General features: G+C 48.4%; 1 protein-coding gene and 1 long non-coding RNA gene across 6 annotated transcripts in view; one reads left to right on the plus strand and one right to left on the minus strand.

Moving 5' to 3' along the window:
- The window catches only part of MAB21L3 (mab-21 like 3), a 71,204-nt gene extending 46,991 nt beyond the window's left edge, over nucleotides 1–24,213 (plus strand). For 4 of the 5 annotated variants that reach the window (XR_015801211.1, XR_015801210.1, XR_015801214.1 and 1 more), the window contains one exon: nucleotides 8,763–24,213. The gene's annotated coding sequence lies outside the window, so the exon portion shown is untranslated. The remainder of the gene's footprint in view (nucleotides 1–8,762) is intronic. The other variant, XR_015801212.1, reaches the window with a different exon arrangement.
- The window catches only part of LOC148224689 (uncharacterized), a 57,940-nt gene that overhangs the window by 29,879 nt on the left and 3,765 nt on the right, over nucleotides 1–24,296 (minus strand). The window lies entirely within an intron of this gene.

The raw sequence follows: 24,296 nt of genomic DNA on the forward strand, positions 1-24,296 counted from the left end.
TTGGCTGCGGTTCTTGAGAGGTACAGACCTCCCGAACGCCTGATACCTAAGATTCCCCTTTAATGTACAACTCTCTTGTTATAAATTTACTCACCACAATCGGGTAGGTCAATCAATAAGGCAATTTATTAATTCATTGATAAGGAACGGGCACACAGCGCTGGGGACGCAGGGTGTCTGTGCTCTGCCAACATGTCCGTCCTACCCCTGGTCGCTGCCCCTTTTATAGACAGTTTCTGGTGGGGTCGTGTCATGCTTGCTGTGATAGGGTATAAGCCCGAGAAAACCTGAACATGTTGGTTACCATTCAAGTAGCAGTAGCTACAAGCCCTCACCAGGTCTGGGCAAGGCTCGAATATGTTGTCAGGTTGCACTCCTAGCAAGCAGGTATCAGCAGTGACAAGTCTGCTCATGTCCACACAAGCCTGCCTTTTTCCTTATACATAAAAAGTGGATACAATTCATAATTGTAGTGACAAAATAATAAAAAATACATGAAAACAAAAAGCCAACAATTTACAGCAAAGTAATTTAAACAAATATAATGAAATCATTAGATTTTCCTATGTCTCATGTCCATGCTTTTCTTTGGATTTAGTATTCTTGTTTATATTAATCTCATGGTGTATTTTCATAATGACACGAATCACTATGTAACATCTCACACTCCCTTTTAATTTTTAATTCTTATGGAATTCATAGTTTTTCCCCATTGCTTCTTTTATCTTTCAATATCCAATTTCATTTATCAGCAAACCTATAGTTTGTTTGTAAAGGCAAATATATTTTTTCCATTCATCAGTCAGTGGAATGCATCCCATTGTCTCTTTTATCTCTAGTACTAGTCTTACCTACCAGCAGATCTTTGTTTGTAAAGAGAAATCCGACATTTCTCTCAGCAGGAAGCTGTGCAAGTATCTGGACTGTCAGTATCTGCCCAGAAACACAGGCAGGGTGTGAGTGGATGCTATCACTCTATCCTGCTGCAGGGAGGCAACAATTCTCTGCCCTCCTTCTTGCTGCCTGATCCAGCCAGCTCAGGTGGGAGCCCTGCCATGGATTGTCTGTGTCACAGCTCCACAAAAATGCCAGTTGTATTTGAGAATAGTTTCTGCATTACAGCTGTACCTCCAGGTGAAGGGGACATCACTCCGGCCCTGCTGCTGGCAGCTGGGTGCTCTGGTGGCCATCAGGGTGACAGTGGGTGTGCAGCTTCAAGCTCTGTTCACAGCCTTCCAGGGAGAGCCCCTTTTGCTCTCCTTCCATGCTCCTGAGCTTGTAGAGTCTGGTGTTTGCAAACTGTCAAGGGCACAGCTCATGCCCTACATCCAATGCATGCCACCTGGTCCCTTCTAGAATGTCACAGTGCCATTCATCTCCTTCTTCCCCTGGAAGAGTTGCAAGCACTGGGGAGAAAGGGGCTGGGAGGCTCCAGGTTGCCTTGGTTGGGTTCTCCCTTGTGCTCCAAATCTCTTTGGTGTGTTAGGGAAGAAGGTGTTGCCAAGGGTCCTGCTCTGTTTACTTATTTTACTCGTGTGTTCCTGTATCTGCTAAGCTCCCCAGCTCCCCAAACCCTGTGCCACAATTCTTGTGCAAGCTTTTCCTCTGGCTGCAGTGTTGCTGGAGAAAGACTGGAACAGAGGGGAAGCAGGATAAAGGGAGGCACTAAAGTGGCTGTAATACTCTTCTTTATGACAGAGTGGCGCTGGGGAAGAGTAGTGGGAAGGCTGAACGTGGTCTGAGGGATATGGAGGGATCCCGAGTCTTTTCCCACCAGGAATTCCGCTTGCGGGAGGTCGGCGGCCGCTGGAGTGCAGTGCTGCCCCGCCATCCGCCCGCGGCCGGGCTCCGGTACCCGCCTAGGTCCCCACTCGGTCCCGGCTCGGGCCCCCACTCTGAAGCCATCGAGGTGGCCGAGGGCTGCTTGAGAATAGCAGTTCGGACACGTGTAAGCCTCCTCCTTTCCCCTCAAAACCTGATGTGAGGAGCGTGGTCCTCTGTGAAGCTTGCCTCGGGAACTAGTCCCACTCATGGGGAGTGGCAGAAGGAGCTGGGGCAGGTAGAACTAATCCTCCAACCCATTTTAAGCAGGGGACTCCTGGATTTGGGACAGTCCAGCACCGGAGCCATCCCTGGCAAGGCAGTAGGTACTTGTCCTTCCTGAGCAGAAGCCAGGGGTGATAATGTCTGCACCCCTGGGCAGAGTTTGTTCTCACACTCCGGTAGTGCAGAGCATTGCTTCAGACATGGGCACCTCCTTATAAATTTTCCTAAGAAGTTTCTCATGCAATTTAATTTCATCTGAAGGTGCACAGGTTTTTGTTCTCACCGGCTCTCATCCAAGCCTAAATTTTTTTCTCTGCATTATCTATGCCAGCATGACTGAGCAGGCCCTCTCCTGGGCAGCAAATGTGCCCATTGCTCCATTGCCTGCTCTTTGCCCTCCTTGGCCCTAGCCTGGACCAAGAACATTATGTACCTGCTGGTGGGTGATGCTTGTCTGTGACTTTGCTGCACTGTTATGTTCCTCAAGCCAACACCAAAAATTGTCAATTTTCTTTTATTTTTATTTTTTTTTCCTTTTAAATGAATGCACTATTTTTATTGAGTAATGGAAATTTTCTGTTCCAAATGACTCGAGTTACACTGGAAACTGAAATATTTAAATATTTCTCATCAGCCCTTTACACAGCTCCCTCATGTTCCTTCTCTCTGGAAGGGCTTTCAAACCCACAGATGAACTGAGACCACTCACTGCCCCCTGCTTTACCAGACCACGGTACAAACTGCAGGCTGCTGAGCACAGCAGCGCCCCCTTGCTGGGATCGAGGTACCCTCAGGCAGCATGGGGTCCAGATGTAGCCAGGCACTTTGGAGGCAGTCGCTAGTCCTAAAGCCAAACTTTCAGCCTGTGATGACTTCATGTGCCTCCTTAACAATCAGATCCACTGAGTCTAAATTCCTTCCCACCCACCCAGATACCAGCCCAGAAAGGCAGTGGGTACTGTGCCAGCCCAAAGGAAAGTCCAGACATGCAGGTAACTGTTGGGGGGTGTTGGGGGTGTCCTGTAATTGCTTAGCACGGTGCTTCTACCCTCCCGCTCTGATTTAGGGCACCTCATGTCTCCCGTGGCTCACACACAGCAGTCCAAGAAAGTCAGGATGATGCTGAGTGGAAACTGTAGGCAATACCTTGGGCCTGCTTTGAGCTTAATGCATCTCAAAAAGCTTGTCTCCAAATCGAGTTATTTCAGAGTAGAGGAAAAGCATTCACACTTCATACCACACATGGTGTTACTTAGGCACAGTAGTTATCATGCAAATATTACTTGCACCCCAGCAAATTAATTGCTGGACAAGGGCATGCCCTGTGTCAGCAAGTCAGCCCTACTCTGGGTTATGTGATTTTTGAAGACAGAGCTTCCTGGGACAGGCAGCCAGGGCACAAAGAGCATTGGGCTGTTGGTGTGACTCTCTGCTGGCACTCAGCACAGCTTGGCTCAGCCCTGAGGACAACACCTGTGCCCCTGTCAGCACTCCCTCTCTCTGCCACCATCCCCAAACCTGCAGCAGCCCCTGTGTGCAGCTGGAAAGGGGTGGCCTCAGCAGGGATACCTCTCCTCCTGCACACCCTCGCAGCACAGCAGCCAGTCCTGCCCAGTGTGTAAGGGGATGGGGTGTGGGAAATAGAATGCCAAGTGGGCCTGGCCCCTACAAGTGCCTCCCAGACAAAAGACTCATGCTAAAAATCATGCTTCCCTGCTTTGGAGTGGACTTCTTGTAAGCATGATGGTATGCCTCTGGTACATATGTCTTCTGTCCCACAAGGCAGATTTCCAGTACCTAAAGAGGGCCTACAGGAAAGAGGAAGAGAACTATTTGCAAGGGCACATAGTGATAGAACAAGGGGGAATGGCTTCAAACTGAAACAGGGTAGGTTGAGATTAGATATTAGAAAGAAATTCTTTACTCTGATGGTGGTGGGGCACTGATAAATTGTGGATGCCCCATACCTGGAAATGTTCAAGTCCAGGCTGGACAAGGTTTTGAGCAAACTGATATAGTGGAAGGTGTCCCTGGCCATGACAGGGGGCATGGAACAAGATGACCTTTGAGGTGCCTTCCAACCCAAACCATTCTATAATTCTATGTGTCTTCATGTCATGGGAAGCTGCTTTTGGCTGCAGCTCTGAGGACCACAGAGGATAAGCATGGCCCCATCATAGCCAGCGGGCTGAGGATGGTCCATGCAGCTGAGCCAGCTGTGGGGAGCCCAAAGTGGCCTTGGCCTGGTGTGACCAGATGACTCAAGTCACCCTGGTTTTCTGAGGAATAACAGGAGGCATTGGGCAGCCAGAATGAGGCTGAATCCTTGTGGGCAGAGCAGCTGTATGCAAAGTGCAGCAGGCCATCTTGGGTCCATTCACAGCAGGAGCACTGCTGCAGTCAAATCCTGTGGGCTGTGGGCTGGGTGGGAGCAGGAGTAGGGGCTGGAGCTGTGCCACAGCAGGAACAGCATCAGAGCAGTGTGCTGCCTTGTTGCAGCGCAGCTGGAGACTTGGCTCTGCCCGAGAGGTTAACAACAATCCCTCCCTGTCCTTCAGGGTGGTTGGATTTCCACTATGAGAAACGTCGGCTTGGACAGGATATTTCTGACCCAAGTGCTGCTTTGCGATGCATAGGCGATGGACAGTCATGGTGATTTATTTCCTAGCCCCTATTTCTGAGCCCAAGCTCTGTGTATGCCATTTTCCGACTTCCCCATACGCTGCACCCAGACCTTCTTCTGCATCCTGCTGGGGTTTTATTTGCATTATGTACAGGGCAGCATTTAAATCTGGGTAGTTTTTAATAGTTTAAAAAGACAAAACAACCCAAAACTCTTCAATTTCAGCTGTTTAGTACATCAAGCCTGTATCAACCATCACAGTTATTTGTAAATCACTTCTAGGGTTTTCATAATAAATACTACCTCTCAAAGACTGAAAGAGAGGATGAGAGACCCTGCTTTTCATCCTAAATGTAATAGAAATCTTGAGTTTTCTGTGCAGGTGGCTGCACTGGGCAGCACTGAAGAACACCCACAGTTGCTAGTTATTCCAGTAAAATTCCATATTTTCTTTTAAAAATAATAAAGTAACTTTCCAGGCCTGGGCTGTGTGTGGGGGAAAGTGTGAAAAATGAACTTAAAAGCCTCACATTTTTCATACTAAGCAGCCAATAAACCCCCAACAGGTTAATTTTAAAATAAAATCTCAACTTTTTTAAATCCACCTTCATGACACTTCAAAACTTCAAAACGTATGGGGTTTTTTTATTAGTTATTTTTCTCCTTCCCACTTCCACCCCACCCTGAAAGCTGGGAAGCTGGCAATAAAAAGGTAGCCATTAATCCACCCATCAAGTGGTTCTGAAAATGTGACCTGTGGCTATGTAGCTGAGATGGCTGGTGGTGCCAGGCTGGCTGTGTACATAGCAAGGGAGGAACCTTCTATATTTAAAAGGCTCATATGGTGGCCAGAGCAGAAAATAAGACAAGTGAGTCTGTTAATTAGGAATAGAAAGCCTCAGTCCCTGCAGCTCTGGTATACATCACACTTTGCTCTAGCCCTTGACTTCCTCTCCACCCTGGTTGTTCCACCTTTCTTATTTGTCTTATATTTGATTATGAGGTCTTGGATCAAAGGCTTCCTTGTGGCAGCAGAGCAGAGTAGTCTGCTGTAATGGCCTTTTCTACTCCTCAGGTCATGTAAAGAATTACTCAGTGCTTGATTCCTGACTTGTATGGATGGACAGCTAAGAAAAGTGTCCTGAAAGTTCTGGTCAGCTCTTCTGTCCCTAAGGGCAGCTTCCCAGGGATCTTATCCACTAACTTTTTTAAGAGATAAAAGTTCACTCTGCTCCCCACAAAACCCCTGTTCCTCAAGATCATGGATTCATCCAGGGCCTGGCTGCTACAGTCCAGATAGCCTCCACTTAACTTCTCTGATGCGCTCATCAGTACATGTGAGCACCAGGTCCAGCAATCCTTCTCTGGCAGATTTGTCCAATACCTGGATCAGTTGGTTTTCCTCTAGGCACTCCAGGAGTCTCCTGGATTGCTCTCAGCCAGCTGTACTTCTTTCCCAGCGGATGAAAGTCTGGATGGTTGAAAGTCTCCATCTGGATGAAATCATGTGGGTATGAGGCTTCTGTAGCTGAAGCAAGAAGCCTTATCAACTGGTCAGGCACCTGGAGCACACCCCACCCACAAGCTGTCCTTTGGTGGTCCCATCCTCGATTTTCATCGAGTTCAAGTACAAGTTCATCCACAAGTTCATCAACCTGTCTATGGCTGTTTCTCAGAGGCAATTCTCCACAATCCATTCCTTAACCTAGAGCACAACAATCCTCCCTCCTTCCCAGCCTGTCTCTTCTGGAAAGCTTGTAACCCTCAGTTGTAGTGTTCCAGTTGTGCTACTCATCCCACAGTGTTTCTGGGATAGCACTCAACTCCCTATTTCCAGCTCCTCTTGCTCGTTTCCCATTCTGTGTGCATTGGTATAGAGACACTTCAGCTGGATTATCACCCTCCTTACCTTTAACTCCTTTGGGATAATTGACAGGTATTTCCCTGCTGCTTCCTAAAGTGTTGGTGTTTCATGGTTCCTCTCTGACACTCCGATAAATTAATTTTGTAATTTGTGGCTCCATATGAGACTTTTTAAAAGAGTCATATTAAAATTTGGGACAGCAAGCATTGCTGTCTTGTGTTTGGCCTGGTATTCAAAGCAGGAAGTGACCAAGGTCTCAGGAACCCAGTTTCCACAAATCCAGCCTAATTTTGGCAAATTCAGGACACTTGGAAACAGCAACCAGTTCTTATATGACCTTAATCACATGTAAGTGTGCACTGGTGAGACAGGGAAAGGCTGACTTGGGCTCATCCAGAAAAAACAAAGGCTGGATTGTGAATATTCTCAGAGAATAGGGTGGGAGGGAGTATCTCCCCATCATAAGCTCACTTTAGAACTCCAAAATGCTGCAAAGGACTACCAAACCCAGTCATTACTTGGGGCAATAATGGTCTGTACTGCACTCACTCCAGCTGCTTGGGTTTACTCCACAGCTGAAAAACCATTCTGTGGCAAGCAGGTGGTTTTCCATTAGAGGTCCATTACATTTAATATAATCCATCCATACAGCTCTCTGCTTCACCTGCTGCCTTAAGAGACCGCTTTAATAATTCAGTGCCTTTAGATACACACAGTAACAATTTGACTCTTCTGTGGGGATTTCACCTCCCAAGCAGCAAGCCGAGGTCTCTCAATGTGGTAATGCTGCCCTTTTCTCTCCGGGATTGGCTTCCCTCAGCAGATGCTGGCAGCAGAAATGAAGCTTTCCCTTGGTGCTGGAGAGTTGCCATGTCCATCTGCCTTCCTGGAAAAGACAATTTTTTGTGGCCCTGCAAAACTGCTGTCTTGCTGTGATTGCTGGACATCCCAGGGCTTCCCAACAATAGCTGATGTGGGACTATGCCATTAGCTTGGGCTTGCTATGGCTGATGTTGCTGAGCTGATTTATCAGCTGTTGTTCCCGCTGTCTCACAACTGCCCCTGGCTGTGCCAGGGCCTGGAGTGAAAGAGCTTGTTGTTCCCCACAAGGGGTAGAGTCTTGCCAGGTATATCACGTCCTCATTTAAGGGAGGGCTGCTTCTCTCCTAACCTGCAGTGATGATTGCAGTGTTCCCTTTGTTACATCTCCATTACAAAGCAGTCAGGACACAGAGTGCGCACACCCCAATTCCTTCCCTGCAGCTAGCCAAGGACTGGGAGACCTGCACACCCCCCACACCAGCCTTCTGCCCTGAAACACGGTCATCCGAGGAAATTTAATGAGCGAGGAACAAGCAGAAGGCACGAGGAGTTAAATGGGTAGTTGAGGGAAATAAAAGTAATGAGATTTTTTTTTTTATCCTTCTTCCATGGGAAGTGAAGATTTCCCCTCCTTCTGCTGTACCTGAGAGCACTGGCAGCTGCAGGCATCCCTCTCTAGCCCTTTAACTGTGACTGCACTGATTTTTATAAAATTTCTCTTAAATTAACTGCTATCCATATGCCATGCCCCAGCAGAAGGAAGCCAAGAGGATGAGAAGGGGTAGAGTTATCTCTGCCCAAGGGCTCATAGTACTTCTTTTCAAGGTAACTTGGAGTCAGACCACCTGGCCCAGAAAACATCACACCCCTATGTCAGGGACATCCACCTGCAGTCCCCATTTTCATTTCACTTACGGTTTTGGAGGGGAGTCTCTTTGTCAAGAGCATTCCTGGGAGCTCACTTCTGCAGGTGGGGTTTGCTCTGGGTCTGGTGGCCAGGCCTTGCTGAGCTGAGTGGTGGAGACAAAGCCTGAGCTTGCTGGCTCGGTGATGTGGCTCTGGTGGCTGTGACATCATGGAGGAAGTGTCACAATGAGACAAGTCACCAGGGGCATCAGTAGGCAGCCCCAGCTCCACCACAGCTGCACTCATGTAGGACTTAGGTGTTGGTGAGTGCTCATGCAGGGAGAAGGTTGGTCTGGATGGAGGACAGGGCAGATGCCAGGGGGTTCTGAAACAGAGCTGAGCCCCTCAGGACAGGGCACTACTGCCCTTGGGTCTCAGGGCAGAGAGGCTCGGGGCTCCCAGAGATGGCAGGTGCCTAGAGAGACTATGGGAATATTCCGGATGCCCCTAGCTCCCTATTCCACAGATCTGATGAGCCCCCTTTCCTCTCACCTCCTCCAGGCCATGGCTGCAGCAAATGCTCTCCTCCTAGCTGCAGTGGCCAGAGAGATCATCCAGCCTGGCCAGAAGAAGCATCACCACATCAACAGAGCCATGGCCAAACAGATGCTGAAACATGAGATGTATCTGCACCAGGAGCTGATTAATTTGCTGCAGGAGATTGAGAAGAGCAAGAATGCAGAGGAAACCCAGCTCTTTTCTGGGTGGCTGTTCTGGACCACTGCAGTTGCCCTGATCCTGCTTGCTGTCATCTGCTGGCTGGCCAGGCGAAGAAGGAAGCGTCAGGCATCTCCTCAATCACTTAGAGTCTTCTGTCCTGATCTCCCAGAAGACATTGCTGAGATTGAAATTGGATTAAGCGTTAATGAGCACAATTGCACAAGGCACAACAACTTGACCTTGGATTTGCCCAGTTCTTAAGTTAGCCCAGGTTGTCTGGATGGCATCCCTTGCTTCCATTGTGTCAATTAATTCATTAAAGTTTCTTTGGTTCCATATAGGACTAAAAGAGTCATATTAAAATTTGGGAAAGCAAGCATTCCTGTGTTGGTTTTGGCTCTGTATTCAAAGCAGGGCTTGCGTTGGTAACTTCTGCTGCAGTAGTTTTCCATTGAGGCTAGGTATTTTCCAGAAAGTGAGACAGAAATGTTGATAGCTTCCAGGACCCCCCTAGTCATCAGCTGGTACAGCTGACTCATCCTGTGCCTGCCTTTGTGCTCTTGCTGTGCTCTTCCCTACCCCTGCATCTCCCTGCACATGTGTACATTGCCAGCATTGCCAGTGCCCCAAGGTGGCTCTGATCACTTGTGTGGCATATGCCATGGCAAGAAGCAAGAGCCAATGTGCTCCACCCCTCCTCCCAGCTATTTCTGCAGAAACCTTGCCACTCCCTCCTCTTCTAGGGTTTCTCACCTGACCTCTCTGCTTCTTGTAATTTGGCCCATCAGGGTCCTCTGCACTTTTCAAAGCCCACAACAGCCACAGTTCCCCTGCCCTTTGCAAACTCTTTTGGAAAGTCTCAACATACCCTTGCTGCAGCATCCTCCCCCGCTACACCCACCTACCACCACACCTGTGGGCACAGCACGGAAGTTCCTCATGCAGGTGGCAGTTCTTCTGGTGTGTGGTGTGGTGTGCTGTGGTGTGGTGTGGTGTGGTATGGTATGTAGGGGTCAAATTTTTAAGCAAGGCTCTGAGCAGGTATGTCCAAACTATGTCATGCAGGGCCAGCTGCCCTTTCTCTGAGGGAGGGGTGTAATGTTACTCCTATTTTAAACAGCCTTAGTTGCACAACCTGCAATTTTTCTGAAATTGGAGGATTTTTGCCTTGAGTCTGCCTTTTCCAACTGCCTTGCAGCCCTCCCCTTTTGCCTGACCTCTGATGTGCATCTGTGCCCCCCACCCTTGACCCCCAATAGCCCAAGAGGCAGCTGCCTTTTTTGTCTTGGGGGATGAAGGAGAGCTTCTCTTCACCTCCAGCTTGGTGGCTTGCAGGCACTAGGTCATTATCATAGTGAGCAGGCTTATCTGAAGATCTTTTCCGTGAGAGCAATGCAAAGGCAACAAGAAGCTGGCTTGTCCCCTATGCCTTTTCCAGTAGCCCTTTCACTCCCCTTCATTTCCCCCATCCCTCCTCCTCTTCCCTGTCCTTTGTCTTGGCTCTCAGCCGGTGCAATTCCAGCCAACTTAGTCGCATGGGGCTTGGATGCACGTGCCTGTCCTGTTTACCAGGATAAAAAAGGCCAGTGGAGGGAGATGCAAGCAGAGACGCAGGCAGGCGCTGGAAGGCAGATGCAGGGAGAGGCACACAAGCGTAACTGAGCAGAAAAACACAGATGGACGTGGATGTGCAGGCAGCCCCGAGCAACCTGAGCCTTTACTGAGAGCAAGACATGCAGACAGGGCTGCACGTGTAGGCAGGCACATAGGGACAGGACACTGGCACACGCCAAGGAGGAGATGGATGTGCAGACAAGCAGAGACCTACCAGACAGGTAATGAGAGAGGAGTTGCAGAGGACTGCAACTGGTGAGGGGAAACAGCAGGAGCTGCTGTGCAGGGCATGTGCCCTGGTGTGTGCCACAGCCCCTCTTCTCAGGAGAAGGAGTGAGCAGTTGGGTGAGTCTGGCCTTGTCTCTCCTCTCTGGCTGGATCCAGACCGTAGACAGCAGCTGCTTTCAGTGCTGGGACCCCACCCGGAGCAGTTGCCCTCATATATAGACATTTTCCTGCCTCACAGACTTGTAGGGAAAATTACAGTGAAAGAAGTTTCTTGAATGTTGAATGCTGACCTGCACAAGGCCAAACCAAACAGCCTAGAAATGTGGGCTCATGAATGCCACCATGCATAATGAGCAGAGAAAGTGAAATCTTTTCTCAGTCAGGAAATTTTGAGACTGTCTCCTGTCTGGAATACTTGCTGGCAGCTCCAGCCTCTTGCTATAGACTTGACATGAGTAATCCTTTTCCTCTTAGCTTCTTGATCTCCCTGACCTCTCTCCCCTCCCTCCACCAAGGAGAACAATAAAGTCCCAGTCTCCAACAAGATGGTTTATGGAGCCTCCTTGCAGCAGGAGCTCCAGACCATGTGAGAGGTGCGAGGGGGGCTGCCTAGAGGTGTCCTGCCCAGAGGCTGCCTCACACACCTCCTCCTTCCTCGTCTTGCTGCTCTGGCACTGCAGATGGGAAACCAAATCCCTGTCACTCACTCTGAACTGCCAGAATCTGCTGCAGGTCACTTCCTGGAGACAAAGACTTTATTCCTTGGACCACTGGACTGCTTTTGGCATGGGAGCCAAATCAGTGAATGGAAATCTCCTCCCTGAGAGCTGCAGTGACATCCTGCTATTGAACAAACCTTGGCAGGTTTGTTCAGCTTCTTTGTACCAGTTGACATCTCCGGGCTTTCATCAGTGTGTCAGCATCACCCTAAGGCACATGGGCTTCTTGACCTAGTGTCCAAGAAAGCCCTCTTCTCCTGTTTATGCTCAGGATGCGAAAGTAAAGGAAGCTGAAATGCTACTCAGGAATCCACTCCAGGCTTTAATCACCGCTGTCACTGCTAGAAGACGTGGAGAATGTTGAAAAACAATAACCATGCTGTGTAATAGGATGCAGATGTTCAGTTTGTGATCTGTGCAGACACTGTGACCTCCTAGCTACTGGAAGACAAGCCCTAATCAAAACTCTGGAGCTGAAAAAAAATTTCCTGCGAGCTTCCAAGAAATCTGGAAGACCTTTGTGTATGATCAGTAGATGTATAATGGCTCTGAACACAACTTTGGTTAGGCTAGGACAGATCTCTCTGTTGACAGCACAAGTGAGCAGCATAGGGCGGATGGTTAACTGTGTCTGGAGCTGGTTTGGAAAGGCCCTTGCCAGACAAGAAAATTAAAATTATGAGTATCTTGTAAGCTGTAGGGTATTAAGGTACATACACACATGTATGCATACAATATGTATGCACTTACACCTCCCGGGGGAGGACTGTGGGCTGATGAAGTCCTTTCCTTTCTGTTCCTGGCTGGCTACATTTGGCCCGTGCTGCTCTTTCCCACACGGGAACTGGCTGTCTGGGAGTTGCCAGGGCAGTTTTGGGAAGAGTAGAGGAAGTAAAATGCCTTGTCTTATGGAGCATCACTGTCCCACCAAGCCCCTGGGAGGCAAAATTGTGCAGACCTCCTTCAGCTGTCATGATGAATTTTCCAGTAGCTACAAGAGTGCTGGCATAGGAGAAGAGGTCCAACTGCAGCCAGTTGTGCCATCCATCCCAGTCTCCTTCTTCCCTTTCCTCCATCCCTCAGCATTCTCAGAGGCATCTATGCTGGGGATTGCTGAGCCACTCTGGGCATCAATGCTCTCAGAAGAGGAAAAGGAGGTAGAGAGATTAGGGGATAAGAACTGCATCTTCCTGCAGTACCCAGGTTCTCAGAAATTAGCTCTGCACTGGCCAAAAATATCAGCCAAGCAGCACAAATGCTCTCCCTTCCACACACACCTCATTGGCACAGACAGTTATGGCAAATCCCAAAATAGCAGAGTTAGATAAATACAGAGAAAAGGGTTTACAAATTTCCAAGAGGGTGACAAACAGCAGTGCTTGCTAAGGAGGGGAGCTCTTTTTAACTCAAGGGCCTTTTCTTCTGAAGATCCTTTCCCCATATAAAATAAAAGATAAGGTACTTTTCAAGCAAAGTGCCCAGTAACTTGAAGACTGACTGATAGGAAGTGATGCTAGGGGCTGCACTGAAGCAGAGAGGAAGTTTTTGGCAATTACATGCCTGCAAGATAGAGAATAGCCTGAGCCTCAAGTTTCCTTTTTCACAGCTTCAATGCTTTCTGCCTGCTTAAAGCCTGAGAGAGTAGCAATTTAGGAAGCATGTAGGAAAGTAAGTATGTTATGTAGTTGGACCTGGGAACCAAGTTGCCTGCTCTTTTTTCACTCAGCTCTGCTGAATGCTTCCTGCATTGCCTAGCTTCAATGTACCTGCATAGATACAGATCATGGTACCAAGTTCACTGAAGTCAGTGAAGGATGTTCACCTGCCATTTAAAGGCAACAGCTCATGGAAAACCTTCCCTCACTGCAAATGACCTATTTTAAAATCAGAATTTTTTACTATATCTACTCCTCATGCCATACCTGATGAGGATGACGAGAATCTACAGTAGTACGTTGCCTGCTGGGGATGCACTATCCTCAGAAGGCACAGAGGTGCCACTGAGGTTGGGTTAGGTTGAGGGACATCATCCTCATTTTACTGATAAAATAGGCACTGGGTGCTTGTGAACACCCCACCTGCACTTCCCGTGGTGGGGGCACTGGGACAGCAGCTGCTGCAACGTGTAGAGGGTAGCCCAGGGGATGCTCACCCAGCTGAGATGCAGCTGGGCTTTCAAACTGAGTGGGAGCACTGAGAGTAACAGAGACCTTGCCGGTGCCCCTTTCTGAAAAGAGCATTGTTATTCCACGGAAATTACCTTTGGAGCCCAAATGTCTTTATTTAAAATGAAACAAAACCAACCCTAACTTCTCTTTAGGCAAAAACAAATTAGGTGTCATTGCTGCACAGCTTTAAATACACTGTGGTGATCTTAGACACTTCTCTGTGTCTGCCTGGTCAGTGAATACACCGTGCTGCCTTAACTCCCAGCTCCTGCTGCTCCCATGCAGATGAGAATGGCAGGAAAACCACCAGGTCTCCTTCTGCACCTGGTATTTAATTTCACCTCACTGAAAATTACCAGAAAAAATTACCAAAATTAAAATTACCAGAAAAAGAGGAAAGCAGTTGGGTTGGCGTAAAACTGTTGATCAGGAAGCAAAAACCACTGCAAGTCTGAAGTATATTATTTTGTATTATTATATTCAAAAAAACCACTGTTGGTTCACCAGGGCTCTCCTCTTTCTTCTGTCCTTGCCAGGAGTTGATGGCTTTTTTTCAAGCATCTCCCTTTGCTGTCACTTTAGCAGAAGTTTGCAGGAGCTCTGCTTCATCTGTCTCTTGGCTGGGTGATGAAAATGAGCCATAAAAAGCAAATTTGGAAATCAGTTCCTCTGGCTGCATGACTCATTTGTTTTCTTTTAAAAGCACTAAACTATTTTCTTGGACCTTCATGTCCAGAGGGAGTGAAATGCAAAGAATTTCCCAGCCAAGTTTGCAGCAGCAAAAATGGTGTGTGCTCATATTCCTCCTCTACCTCCCTCCTCTTTTACAGCCCCAGCCAAACATGACTTGTGCTAAAAGTTTGTGACCCTTGCATGGTATTTTCTGAGCCTTTTCAAGCCAAACCCAGAGACTGTTTCCAAACAAACTTGAATTTTCCATTGGGAGCTAGATAATCACAGTGCAGAGGAGGACACTAAAACCAGAGCTTGTGCTCTGGAGTTGCCTGTTTCCATAGCATCCTTCATCCTGGAAAATTCCAGAAGGGTGCTTGCACCCTTGTGAGAGGTGAGCAGTCAAGCAACCTGCTTGCCTGGGGGACATTGGTATTTGATCAGCTGGTTTAGGAGGCAGGAGAAAGGCTGACCTAGGGAAGGGGGCCTGGTATGACCATGCCACTGCCATGCAAGCACCAAGCAATCCAGACATCTTGTACCAGTGCTGTGGAGCAAAGCCCCTTCACCTTGGAGCCACAGTTACTGCCAGTGTCTGCCCCTGGGGCTTCTAGCCCCCTTGGGGTGCCAGTCGAAGGGGAGCTGTGTGCAGGGGCACAGAGCAGGCAGGGGGTTTCTGCTCCAGCCCCTGCACGACCATGCGTCCATGGCAGGAGACTTCCCAGCCTGGGCAGACACGCTGTCTCCTCTCTCTAATTGCAGCCTTGTGCTTGTCCCAGAGTGGGAGTTGGCTCCTTCCTCTCCATCGCATTGTCTCTTCCCACTGCCCAGCTCCCATGGGGCTCACGGCTTTTCCTCTCCAGCTTGCAGCCCAGCTCTGTCGCACTGGTTCTGTCTTACTCCTCACATCTCAGAGTCATCTGCTCTCCCTTCCCCTCCTATTCAATCAGATTTTCCCTTTTTTAGCCACCACCTTACTGTGTTCCTTTATATCATCTTTTGCACAGAAGTCCAAAAAGCAGTGGGGCTGCACCGTGGAGATAAAAATGTGGACTGCCTGCTCCAGAGGGTTCTATCCATTCCCTTCACCTTGTTGTCTGTGTTTCTGGGCTGCAAAGGTCCTGGCTGTGCCTGCCTGGTGGGGATGAGAGGGCCCAGAGCTCAGCTGGACAATGGCAGCACTGTGCTGGAGTAAGCAGCTCTGTCTGACTGCCACTGTGGTCCGCATCCACTGAGCACAGAGGGGGAGAAGAGTGTTTCTCCACGCCTCTGCATGCCCCTCACTGGGCAAAATCAGGGAGAAGATGGAGAGATTGGTGCCTGAGACCAGTGTCACCCCACTCCCCCATGCACTGTGCAGGCTGATGCAGGGACTGGGGTGGCTCTGCTTTCAGGCACTGGCTGGGTCACATAGAGCTTGGACCTTTGCTCTGCTGCAGACTCCCAGGGGAACCTTGGGCAGGTCCTTTGGGCATGCTGGTGCTTTGTGATCCCTGCAGGGCATGGAGACTGCCTGGGCCAGCTGCACAGGAGGTGTGGGCTGGGAGCCCAGGCACGGAGTCACACTGGCATGTCCCCAGTCCTGGACCAGCACTGCACACAGGGCCATGAGATGCACCAGCTCAGGTGTCTCTGAGGCAGCCCCATGCTGTGTGGGTTGGGAATACCTACAGACTCCCCCTGTGTTCCTTGCCCAGGTGGCACCGGGAGGAACAGTAGCACAACTCTTCTTATGGGGGCCATCAGACAGACCTTCTTCAGACCCTGGGTGCACTTCTGGCATTACTGCTGGGCTGCTGTAAAAAGTGACTTTCTCATTCCTGTCCTAATCCATCAGCAGCACCTCTCAAGGCATTGAGTTACCAAAAAAGGAGCGATTGCAGCATCAAAATAATATTGCTGCCATTGACAAAGCTGTGGTGGTACATAACACCCCTGAAGAGGGCAGGAAGAGGGAGCTCCAGCTGCAAGCCAGAGAGGAAAGCTTCTAGTCACAATGTGATGGCACTAGGGGCTGGCTGTTTTGCTCTGGGGCCTTTCTGAAGCCCTGAGAGGGCAGGAGAGGGGAGAAATGCTCACATGAAGGCACTGCTATATGCCTCACCTAGAAAAAGAAAAGACAGCTCTTTCCAAGCTTACCAGTGAAGTGCCTGCCAGCATCAGTGCGGAAGAAATCACAGCTTGCTTCCTCCTGAGCTGTCTCTAAAGTATAGTTTGTGCTGAGACAGATGCAACCTTGAACAGAGACTTTCCCATCAGAGCTATAAACCCCCTTTGAACCTTGGCTTGGAAAACAAACATTTCTGTTTCTTTCTCTAAGGTTGTCACCATAAAAAGAACCACAAAGGGCTCTGCAAGCCCATGGCAAGAATGAAGGGCCTCTTTGGGTTTCCTTTCATGCCACATTCCTTCCATGCACATTTCTGTAAATACATTCCATGGGCAACATCCCTGTTAGAAAGCTTCCCTGCAAGACTTTTAGCTCTTAGAGAACATTTCCTTTGCTCCAATTCATGCACTATATTGAAACTGGGCCTTCCTGCTTCTGCCCGGCAGGGATTAGAAGATCAGGCTGGGAGTTAGGGACCAGGAGGAAGTTGAGGGTCCTGGGTGTTCCATCCTATCCATGGAGGCTGTTGTGGAGCCATCCCCTTGCAGCTGCAGAGATGCAGGGAGGCTCCCTCATGCAGGGTGAGCGCAGCTCATACTGGGACATCCCAGGGCCACTCCTTCCTTTGGCCTCATCGAAATGGGTCCAAATCCAGCTGGCTTTCCAGCAGCAAAGCTAGGAAAGGCCCGAGCAAGTGCCAGGCTGCAAGCCAGTCACTTTGTGATGGGGACACCTTAAAAGCCTGGTTCCTTAGCTCCTCTGTCTGGGACAAAAGCCCTTAAACAATAGTCTGGCTTCCCAGCAGCTGGTGACCCAAAGGATGCCTGTGTGCTGAGGTCGACAAGCCCACAAGGATCAATGGCAGGTAGAGGAAATCACTCTTTGGACGCCTTGCTGTGGGATTTGGCAATACAATAGCCAGAAGGAGCATTCAGGCTCCTCTACTTTTTCTCAGGGCCTAGGTAAATAATCCCCTTCCATGGGAGCTGTATGGATTCCCATAAAGCTGAATAATAGAAGCAGTTCCCAGGCTTATGGTTTACAATAATTTTTTTCCAGGCCACATAATTATTATTATTTTGAGAGTCAGGAATCTGGGAGAGAATGCATAGACAGTATTTTCCCAATCAGCACACAGTGAGCAATTTGATTTCACTTAGAAAGAGATAGCTGTGAAACAGTAAGTACCCCTTGACCCTCAGGAAAGGAGCACAGTGGGTGTCCTCATGCTTGTGGACCCACCACCCCTGCCCTAGCCTGGATTCAAGAGCTGAGAGCACATGACAGAAACCACATCTCCACAGCTCATGAATTTGTCTCTAGGTCTTGGATACCACAAAAATGCTTTGGAAATTTCTACAGGGCAGAGCAAAGAAGAGAGAGAGGGAGGAATGTGCTTAATCAGACAGGGGAAAGCAAGGCAGCTTCTTGCAAGGCTTAGAAAGGAGCAGGGTGCAAGACCTTCTGCAGCCAAAATCCAAATATTTTGCATGGCTCATGCAGGAAAATGCAGCAAGAAACTGGTGGACATTTGTTCACAGCTGGACTGGCAGTGTTGGAAGCCAGGTCTTTCTGGCTAAGGGTGGGGGGGCAGCTCCATGGAGCTGGCAACTTGGAGGCTTTCATCAGGGAGAAAAGGAGGACAGGAATATCAGCAGCTCCAACACAGGTAGGTGGTGCAGAGCACCGGTTAGATTCCACTTCTTGGTTAATTCCAAATTAATTTGCATGGCTGGAGAAAAACATGCTGTGGGCAAAATCCTGCCTTTACAGGTTGGAGCAGCTGCCCCGGCAGCAGGAGTGGGATCAGCCTCAGACTTCACCTGAGGAGACAGGACGGCTCAAACCGGTACAGCTCCACCACACAGTGCAGCACATGCCAGTGCAAGGAAACAGGATCCATGCCCTGCTGCTCACACATGCAAGAGTCAGTCTGCCTCAGCCAAACCCTGCCCTTGGGAGCAGCGGGGCCTGTGGGGGTGCCCAGCACCTTCCCAGCTCTGCCTCAGCAGCCTCCCGTGTTTGCATGCTCAAGGGCAGCATTGGAAGAGGGAAGACAAGATACAATTCAGTGAACAAGTGGCTGACTTGACAGCTTTGAAGACAAAAAGGAGATACTTGAAACATGCTCAGAAGGGTGAACAGCATCTGCACAAGCCTCATGTCTATTGGCTTTTCAGATTCAGACTGCTGTTTTTTCCATCAGTGTTTTCCCCTCGTGGGCCAGATCTGTCCAACCTTCATGGCAGAGATGGTCTGGGAGAAGAGCAAGGAGAGAGACAGTCACTGGAATGGGGGTTGGAACTAGATGATCTTTAAGGCCCCTTCCAATCCAAACCATTCTATGATTCTATGACATGTATATCTCCTCTCTCCCAGTCTTCTCGTGGGACATGGTGTTCACCTCAGGAACTGGAACCTCCCACTTATATCTCCTTTCACGGAGGAGGGTTTTACCTCCTGCATATTGCATAACTGCTTTCCAGCGCCAGCACCAATTTTGTCTGCTCAGGTTACAACAGGAGGTTTGCACGAGCTATATGAAATACAGGAGCAGCAATTAAAGGGCCCAGGCCACAGCTCCAGAGGGTCTACTTGGCCAGCTAAATGTGGAGACTGGTGTGTGCTGGGTTTGCAGAGGAATTCATGTTCTTGGAGAGTAAAAGCAAGAGCAGGACAGGTTAGTTTTATCAGGTTTGAGGTGCTGGAAACCAAGGCAGTGCCTTCCCTGAGGCTACACTCAGAGGCAGGGCGTATACACAGCCTCCTCGATGGCGTTAGGAAGTGTCCTAACTTCGGGAGCATGCTATTGGTTGCTATCTTGTTTCAAGGCAGTTCATGGTACCTATGCTTCTCAGAGACATGCTGTGGAGTGAAGAAATGTTGGCTTTTCTGTTTCCAGGTCTGAGTAAAGGGTCCTCCAGCTTCAAAACTTTTCTTGCAAGCAAGCATGATTACTCTGAGGCTTTGGGAGCTGCGATTCCCTTAGCCACTGCAGCTCTGCCAGTGAAGGGGGATCCAAGTTCAGTGGTCTACCTTGTGCCCATTGCCAGTCAAATGTATAAAAATAAGTACGTTTTCCATGTATTCAGTTCTAGGACAGAGCAGTTGTCATGGGTCCTGTGGGTGAGATTGTGGTTTAAAAGGGAATCTACGTAGATCTTCTCCAGGGACTTTCCTGGCATTCTGCCCTCTGCAAACCTTTCTCTGCAGCCCGTGACTCTGTCATGGAAATGGGCAATTGAAGCTGCCAGTCTGTTGGTGTGGAGCACAGATAACCCTTGTCCTCTGGCTCTCCTGCTGCCTGGGGATGGATAGAGGCAGGTGGTGTGGGAGACATGCGAGTAGGGAAGGGTGAAGCAGATTTCCTTTGGGACACATGGTATCCCTGAGCACTGCACTGCATGCTTTGCCTTGGAGAGGTAGGACACAGCCCAGAGAGTGGCAGAACAACGCTTCCCCATGCCAGTTCCTTTGCAGGATAGGACCTCCCTGGACCACTCACTCCTTGGACATTCAGCTGAGCTGGCCAGAAGAGGGACTATGTTGGACCAGGTAGCAAGTTTCTCTAGGGGAGGGAGATGCCAATGAGATTGATCTTCTGCCAGAGGTGGTTTGGGAGTGGTGTTGCAGGAGGCCAGCACCCTCTATACAGTTTGAGCTTTGAAGTCAATACTTCACCAGGACACTCCGCCCCTCTGAGCAGCCAGAGGCTGCTCCCAGCAGCTCAGATGACAATGTTATTCTTGTCATCTTCAATTGCTGTCATATTTTAGCCATTGTATCTGTTGCAAATATGCTGTGGGGAGAGCTGAGGTGCTTTCAAAAATGTCTCTTCAGGGCCAATCTGTGAGTGATATAATTCTTTGATATCCGTGTCAAAGCACCAGCACAAGCACCAGCTCAGCACCCTGAGAGGGAGTGGTAGTGGGATGGAGAAAAAGTGAGACAGGGAGGGAAAAGATAGAGCAGGATGTGAGTGTAAGGATGGAGACTATAACCCAGACCTTTTTGCTTTCATCTCTTCAACAATGCTCCTCTGCTGTAGCACTTACACTGAGAGAATCCATTTATATTTTGTTTCTGTTCTGTTTCTCTCTTTGGGCTTGATAGAAAAAAAACCCAAAACAAAACAGCAGATGCAATGGAAAAATGAAGTGAGAACAGCAATCCTTCCAGGTCACCCTCTTTTTCCTTTCCACTGTGTTTGCCAAGCACCACCCATTTCAGTCTCTGCTTACAATGCTCTGTGCTGCAATATGGAGTGTTCCAGTCCTCCAGGGCATGAACTGGAAGAGAAATGCCTGGCAGCCCGCAGGAAGTGCAGCAGTGAGGAACTCATATAACCTCCACAAGGCTCCTACCCTGCTACAAAAGCTATGCAGTGTCACTGTCCTGAGATGTGTATGTCAGGGAACTTTGTGAGGGGTGCAAATGGCCTAGGAAGACACCATGTCCCATGTCTGAGCAAAGGCCCAGTGACTTCTCTGAGTGCGTGAGAAATGGCAGGGCAGCCTGTGATAAGGTTGCTGACAAGCCCCAGGGGGGTTACAGACTGTCACTGTTAATCAAAAAGACTTCTTTTTTCCCTCTGCCTGTGCACAGCCCCCTTGACTCTGAACTGCTTATTTTTAGGTCTGTTCCAAAGAAGAGGTCAGAGATATAAAATGCTCCCTGGGAGGGTAATCCAAGACAGAGGCCCAGGCAATACTGCGTTCAGATGCCTGATCCCTTGCATTTGGTTTTGAAGAGCCTAACTCTGCATTCTCCTCAGCAAAGACCCATAGCCTGCAGGCCCTCTATTCTGAAAGGTAATTAAGGAGAGCAGCCAGAAAGCTGGCCACTTTAAATTCACTGTATGGGGCCTACATCTTCAAGGGGAATAAATCATTTGACGATCTATAATCAGAGAAGTTGAAAGTCACCAGTCCAAGAAACTGGAGGCACTTACAGGAGAGATTGCTGTGCTGGCTGTGGTTTATCTTTCTGTTCCCACACGACAAGTTTTGCCTGCATTTAGAAAGCACTGCTGGACCTGGTTTCTCTCACAGTTCTCCCTTAAGCATTGACTGTGGAATAAACAGAGGATGTTTTACTTCCCTGAAAATCTATTTATTTCCTAAATAAACCATAGGTGAGTCTGTTTGGTTTTTTGAGTTTTTGTTTTTTTGTTTTTGGGTTTTTTAATGGAAGAAACACAAACCAATAGAGACTGTACAAAGCTTTAAATAGCTGTATTTGGTTCCTCAGTACCATGAGGAATGGGGAAATCACTGAACATAAAATTAAACCTTGAGATCAGCTAACTCATTCCCCTCTCCAAGGCAGGATTAACTAAACCTAGCCCATGTCTGACAGATGCTTTTTGACATGTATTTAACAGCCCTACAACCCTCCAGCCTACTCAGGAAGTGATACACTCACCTTATTATTTAGAGAATGTTAATGGTATTGATGGGGGTCTTCTTAGTGTGTTTCAGGCACACTAAGAGTTTGGTTTTTCCCCAGTGGGAAAAGAGAACAGGTTCTTTTTTCCCCTGCCTTTTGCAGTGCAGACCTTTCACCTGATTGAACCCTTTGTGGTGGTTCCTCAGTCTCTTTCAGGTTGGATGAAAACACAGCCCATGCTTTCTCACCTTCCATTACAGTCAGAGTGGGGGAGGCAGGTGAGGAACCCTTTGTGCAATTATTTTCACTGTCTATGATGGTGGCGATACAGAGATTGGTCAAATGTCATTCATGCTGCCTACTCAGAGCTCAGCTGAGAGCAGTTCACATGCATCAGCACTGAGGTGCCTTCTTCAAACCACCCAAAGGCCTGAAACTGTCATTCTGCAAAACTGCTCTCATCCTCATGAGTCACTGGACAAAGGAGTTGCTGGATTTAGACTCTGTTACCCAGTCTGACCTCTCTACTGATATGAACCCTGGGATCTCTTCTGCTCTGGCTCTTAACCTCTTAACCTGAGCTTCCAGGAAAAGCTTAGACTGAGACCTAAACATCCATTCTATGTGGGCAAGTTCAGAGACAGGTTTTCGCAAGCCAGTCTTTGCTTCACATATGGACAATTTTCATTTGGATGACTTTGCTCCAGCTTCATCCGTTGTTGTGGCCTCACAGATACAGTTCATGGCTTGTTCTTGCCTCCTATTCCTCGGCCTGCCAAACTCTCAGCCCTGTTGCAAATACCACAGCCCTGAAGCAGCCACATACAGTATTCCCCTTGTGGTACTGGAAAATTAATCCTTTTCATCCACAGAGAACTAGAACTGAATTTAACTATTTTCTGAGTTAGCACCACTCTTGAAGCTAGTGAAATACCAGGATTTGGTGCATGATTTCTGCAAACCTGTGATATAGTAAACTTAGGCTGATCCCTTCTGTGTAGATGACGCCAAACTCTGTTTATGACAGGACATTGTTCCATATCTGACCTATTGCACAGGCACACTTTCTATCTTTAGTGTTATTGCAGTGGAGTGCAATATTGTCTTGCTGTATTCAGCAAGACAAAATCATGTTTGCAGGTAACATTTCAACAGCTCTCCTTAGAGTGGAAGCCTGGGGCATTTTTAGGTGCTGGGGAGGTTCCACCTCTGGAAGGCTCTACAAAGCCAGTATGAAGCTTCTGCACTGGGGCTTTTGCTGGGATACAGCTGTCATTACACAGGAGAACTTTGTGATTCACGCCAGTGAATATGCTTATAGAGGCTTTTGAGAGCAGGTGAGCACTTTTCACAGCCACAGCATGTGTGTGCTGCAGACCAGGGTACACTTTATGTTGCTGGCTGGATGTCATCTCCCAGCGGCAGTTTTTGGTTGTTCACTGATGTGGGGGCCACGCCATGTCCTCACCAACCAGCACAGCAATGCCTCTGCCAGCTTGGCACTACTATGCTCAGCACTGAACAGCTTCACCTCCATCCCCAGAGCAACTCTGTCACTGACCTTGGAGATGTGGTCATGTCAACCTCACAGGTCCCCACTCAGGCTGCATGCAAAGGAAACATCCTCAAAATCATAAATGCTCATATATCCCTTTTGTTGAGGGCACAGTTCAGAATTCCTGCCCTGAAAGGGGAGTTTTCCAGTGGAGATTTGTGCAAAGAGATAAAGTCTGTGGAAACTCCTGTGATGGGTTTGCTTTCTACATGGGGTGGAAAGAGCCACATCTTATGAGTCACTCTCCATTGCAGAAATGCAGATGCTCCTACAAACTCTTCTGATGTACACAGACCAAACACTGCCTGTCTTGTTATGTCCCTGTTGGAACCCTGAAGCCTTGGAGTTTTGAACTTTCTGTGCTTTCTGGCACTGACCTCCAAAAGAACACTGCTTTTGACTTGAGGCCTTGGAGAAGACTCCCAAATTTGAGTGATGGAGTTAGAATCACTGGTGTGTAGTTTGAATAGAAGTGTGTAATATCACATGGTGAAGGATTTGGAATTTGGGGTTTTAGAATATAGTAGTAGGTATGGGACAAGATAGAGGTTCTGGGGGATTGGCTCTTGTTCCATCTTGTTCCTTCTTCTCTTGATTTTATGTAGTAGTTTTTGGTTGGATAGAAAGTATCACACTGCAGGTCAGAGGTGTTTGGTCATTGGGTCAAAATTATAAATAATATATGTTAGTTTTTAATTGGATAGTTAGGCCTTAAAAGACCTTGAAACGAGTGAGATACAGCTCCATTTTTTCACTTTTGGCTTGTTAGCCAGAGGTGCTATGGAACTTACTGTACAATAGATAAGAATTAATAAACAACTGAGTCCAAACAAGAAAATTCTGTCTCTCGTGCTTCAATCTTGACTCCCACTGAAGGCAGAAGAAAAAAGAAGATAGCCACAGTTCCAAGCTCCAAATGAT

Source organism: Sturnus vulgaris, chromosome 2, assembly GCF_052056855.1.
Source record: "Sturnus vulgaris isolate bStuVul1 chromosome 2, bStuVul1.hap1, whole genome shotgun sequence".
Taxonomy (NCBI): domain Eukaryota; kingdom Metazoa; phylum Chordata; class Aves; order Passeriformes; family Sturnidae; genus Sturnus; species Sturnus vulgaris.